Genomic DNA, 5,029 nt, shown 5'->3' with positions numbered 1-5,029 from the left:
GGCTTGAGCAGCCTCGGGATGCTACAGACACCATCCGGCTGCAGGGCAAGACCCCGCCAACCAGCCCAGACGTTGCTCTCTGCATCCGTTATCTGGACCCAGCTTCTTCTACGTGTCGATCCCTCAGATGCTTCAGGAGTTGCCACTGCTTACAGGAGCAGGCCCTCATCACGCTTGTGTAACTCCAGGGCCTCCTGCTTCTTGCCAGGGAGAAGTCAGAACTAGCAACATTAGCCTTCCCTACCTTTGTGCTGTTGTTAGTGCCCTCGCTATCGCTGACTGATACAGGGTCTGCTGCCGACATCTTTGTTTCGGGCCTGCTTAAGTACATTCCCATCATCTGATTTGATGAAACACTAGTTAATGACTCTCTTGACAGCTTATGTCCAAGAATAATATAGATAAAGCCTTTTTTCAAAAAGTTACACAAAATCCAGGGGTTGGAAACATCATAGAGCTGTGCCATACAAATATAAAAGCAGAAAAACCCTCTCTGTTGACTCTAATAATTAGCTTATGGCATCCAAGGCACTGAGGCTCTTAATGTTTTATGGGTGTCTTAATCATTGATGAAAGAGAATGATTGCTGGGACTGTTTCTTATGACACCCCTATCTAACTACCTTCACTGAAGAATGAAACTACAGGAAAGATTACCCTGAAAATTCGGACAACAAAGAATAGCTTAGAAATGTGAAAGTGCACACATCATCCATATTGTCTAAAGCACATCACGGACTCCTAAGAAAGAATCAAAATGTTTGAAGAGCCGAGAGTTAAAAAGCAAATATGCAGCTGATTTCCAAAGGAAAGCAGTGGGATATGGATTTATTTTTTAGAAACTTAACTTCTTTCTTTGATAAATTAATGCAACAACTATGAAGAGGCAAAATATAATTGCTTCTCATTTGTAAACTTCCCAAGCTACTTGGCCAGGGAAAGGGGAGCCGTGTATCAGTCTTGATGTCCTTGCAGGGATGAACTGAAGGAGAGTAAAATCCAGGTTTGGGTTGACCTGGTGTGTTGCTAGTTTTATAACTGATGTTTCTATTAGTGCCATTTGGAAAGAGAATAGAAAATTCTTGGATCAGCACAATCTAGCAGAGCAGGTTTTGTTTCACTCCAGAATTAACAGAGAAAATTATTATATGAAATGTTCACAAAGAAAAAAAGCACACAAAGCTCAGAGGCTCCATAGCTCAGGGGTTAGAGCACTGGTCTAGTAAACCAGGGGTCGTGAGTTCAAATCTCACTGGAGCCTCGGGGGGGGTTCTGTGCCTCTGGCAAAGATTAGCAGCTTTATCTTTTTGTTTTTTTCCAAAACACTGCTGGCATCATTTTTTGGAGCATCCACCCCAGCCTAGCTGAAATACAAACATCATATAGCACCTATACCAAATAGCAGGCAATGAGAAGCAGAAAAAAATAGCAATGGTCAGAGTTAAACCCTCAAAAGAATACCTCAAAATATTTTTAAAGTATAGCAACAGAGATAGGAAATACCTAATAATGGGTTTTAAGGCCTTCTGAGCCCTGCAGACATTGTGAAGTTCATTGATGAACAAATCTGAAACGGCTGCTAGATATTTACAGTCAGATCTGGTTCACCCCTTCATACTTCAGCAGGACAATCAAATTATATCTCCAGAGCTCAGTAATTACAGAGCTGGCTGAAAAAATTATAAATGCGGTTTGTGGAGGAATATTAGCATTTGTCTTCTTCAGAGTTCTGCTGGAGGGGCTGGAAAGTTATCATTTTTAAGAAAAAAAAAAGCTAGGAATTAACCTATTTTGCATTTTGATTTCAATGAACTGCAGTCCAGATTTATGAGATTTCCTATTCTGCCTTTGTACACTTCCCATTTTTTTGGTCATTTTCAGATAGAATTCCTATGTTGTTCCATCAAAATGATCCAAGCCAGTGATGTAAAAGGACATTTCTAAATTTGAAAAGGGCCTTTTCCATTGGAGGGAAAGAAGCCTCAAAAGCCTGAAACATTTTTGTCTTGTGGAGGTGGACACTGGATGCCAGGAGGGACATGGTGCTTTTGTCACTTCCCTTCAGCCTGTTTCCTTACAGCTCTCTTTTCCAAAAACAGGGAGCACATTACAGCTTTGGTGGGTTGATGTGTTTTCTCCACATGAGAAGTGACCCGCAGGAATTTCCTAGCTTTCCTCTGTATATATCACAGTAAGGCTAAAGAAACAGAAGTCAGCAGGGTTCCCATTAATCTGCAACCTAATAACTAGCACAAGTTATTGTTATTTTAACCCAAGATACTGGAAAATGGACAGATGTTTTTTACTAAAAGTGAATTTGTTTCTAGGCTGTTGTGGCTATACGTCTATTTACCCTGTCCCTCATTCCAGCTTATCTCTTTATTTTGCTTTCATGTGACGCTGCTGAGCAATATCCAAAAAGATCTTTGTGGTTCAAGTTCGCATTTGCAATCAGGCTCATGGTTTCTGTTTAGCTGAGCCTGGTAGTGATGGAAATGATCCTCTGAAAAATTAATGTCTTTCATCTCTATGCAAAAATGACAAATGTTCAGGATATGTTTTGCTGAATTCTTAATCTACACAGTGCTTAATATTAATGTAAAAACTCCTCTCTCCAGTAACCCTGCTGGAATGCTTAACACCAAACATACCAATGCTACTTGTTAAACATGGGCATGATGCAAAGACAACTTTTAACAGTGGACCTTGGACCCTGTCCTAGCTAAATCCTTTTGCATCAGTCATCCATCATCTTTTTCTCTGCTGAAAACAGGGCTTTTCAAAGATAGAGCTTGACAGAAGGGACGAAGAGGGCAAAGTCATTTATATCCATATCCTGAAACCCATGTACACGTGGGAGGGAGGAAGGGCACCTCTTCATCTTTGTTGACCTGTGAAATGGAAATGCTACACATGCGTTCAGAGATGCAGGAAAGGTTGTGTAGCTCTGTCACAAGGACTGTAACAAGGCTGGTCTGCTTATGGGTTTACTCAGGAAGAACTCTTGCTCTTTAAAGTAATGAGCTGCCCTAATCCAGATCTAGACAGACTTTTATTGCTTTGTTTAGGGAGGTTTAAAGGTATCTTCCTGTATATCCAAGAAAACTTGTTTTTCATATTTTCCTGAAAACTTCAGAATACCATTTCTATTTTTAAAAAACATCCTAGACACTGTGCATTTCTCTGGCATGCTTTTCATTCCTGGGTCTCCCTCCAAGGGCTGCATCAAGCTGGACAGAGAAATCATTTATTCTAATATAAAAAACATTGAACTTTGTGGCCCAGCAGCCTGGATCATCGAGGTGCCCATGGTCATTCTCTGAATCCAAGGAGCATGTTAGCAGAGCTGCATGTCTGTCTCTAGTTCAGTTCTAGCGAAGGCCACATACATCTCAACGAATCTATGTCTTAAGTTATGGGGGAAACAACCAATAAATAATTTAATCCAGGGAGGGAAACTTTGAGCAAGTGCTAGTGAAAATGTTCCCATGTTTAAAGAGTTTTTTGATTTAGAAATACAATTTAGGCTAATGTTAAAATCTAGCACACAAAAGGATCAAATGGCAGCCTTGTAGCCTCAATGCAGAGGAAAAATATCTAATAAAATCAGTAGGACTGCAGAATTCAGAGCAGGGAAAAATCACCCAAACTTATCTATTTGCCAGTTCTCCCATAATGAATATGCTTAATCCCTTATTCCAAAAAAAAAGATATTGTGGTTTTAACAATAACATTTTAAAACAAATATAAAATGTTTTGCATGCATCCTAGAGAAAGGGTGACAGCACCTATCGAAGGCTTCTGCTTGGCAGCACCAGTCTACACCATTACCCTACCGCTGCAGTATCCTCTTGCTCCATGTCCCCGAGCTGTCTCCTTGCTCAACCCCAGCTTTCCTATAGACTCTGGACTACACACCTACATACATTCAGATAAATCACACACTAAGATTCATAAGCTGTGCAAAGTGGGACTGGGCACCTTGCTCAGCTGGAGACAGCTACACTATGGATGTTTTGGTGGGAGGAAACCCATCTGCTGGTCTCCCAGTCCTTCTGCTGACAGCTCTGTGAAAGCCAGACTGGCATTTGGTGGAAAATTAAATGCAAACCCTAGGAAAAGATGATTCACACTAAATAGCTAGTAAAAAATAAAAAAGAGAGAGAATGAGAAATGCTCATAGGTTCCTCCACACTTTGCAGTGGCCGTGGACCAAGGTACATCTTTCAAATGCAAAGAAGTCAAGTTTCCCTCATGACTGGAGGACAGAGACATTCTTCAATAATAGCTATATGTACCTGTCTGCCAGGCACAGGGAGCTCCACAGTATCCAAAGGGAGACCTAATGTCATGGTTTAAGCCCAGCCGGCAACAAAGCACCATGAAGCCGCTCACTCACTCCTCCCACCCTGGTGGGATGAGGAGGAGAAAATATAAAGAAAAGCTGGTGGGTCAAGACAAAGACAGGGAGGGATCACTCACCACTTATGGTCACGGATAAAAGACAGACTCAACTTGGGGAAAAAACGCAATAAATTTAATTTACTACCAATCAAATCAAAACAGGATAATGGTAAGGAAAACCAAACCTTAAAACACCATTCCCCTACATCTCCCTCCTTCCCAGCTCAACTCCACTCCTGATTTTCTCTTCCTCCTCCCCCCCAGCAGTGCAGGGGGATGGGGAATGGGGGTTGGGGTCAGTTCATCACATGTTGTCTCTCCCCCTCCTCAGGGGGAGGACTCCTCACTGTTCCCCTGCTCCCGTGTGGGGTCCCTCCCACGGGACACAGTCCTTCATGAACTTCTCCAGTGTGAGTCCGTTCCGCGGGCTGCAGTCCTTCAGGCACAGACTACTCCAGCATAGTCTTTCCCATGGAGTCACGGCCATCTCCAGGGGCATCCACCTGCTCTGGTGTGGGCTCCTCCCCGGGCTGCAGGTGGGCATCTGCTCCCCCGCTCACCTCCATGAGCTGGGGGGGGACAGCTGCAGGGGCATCCCGTCCTCCGGCGCACCTCTTCTCCCTCCT

The 5,029-nt window shown here is 42.9% G+C and overlaps 1 non-coding gene across 1 annotated transcript; it reads left to right on the top strand.

Annotated features, from left to right (window-relative positions):
• Positions 1–1,187: 1,187 nt before the first annotated feature.
• On the top strand, positions 1,188–1,260 carry TRNAT-AGU. The gene has a single exon. It is a non-coding gene; the product is annotated as a tRNA-Thr (tRNA).
• Positions 1,261–5,029: the final 3,769 nt, after the last annotated feature.

Source organism: Haliaeetus leucocephalus, unplaced genomic scaffold, assembly GCF_000737465.1.
Source record: "Haliaeetus leucocephalus isolate CR32 unplaced genomic scaffold, Haliaeetus_leucocephalus-4.0 Scaffold306, whole genome shotgun sequence".
NCBI lineage: Eukaryota > Metazoa > Chordata > Aves > Accipitriformes > Accipitridae > Haliaeetus > Haliaeetus leucocephalus.
The sequence above is the reverse complement of the archived record's forward strand: the minus strand, read 5'-3'. Positions and strand labels throughout refer to the sequence as shown.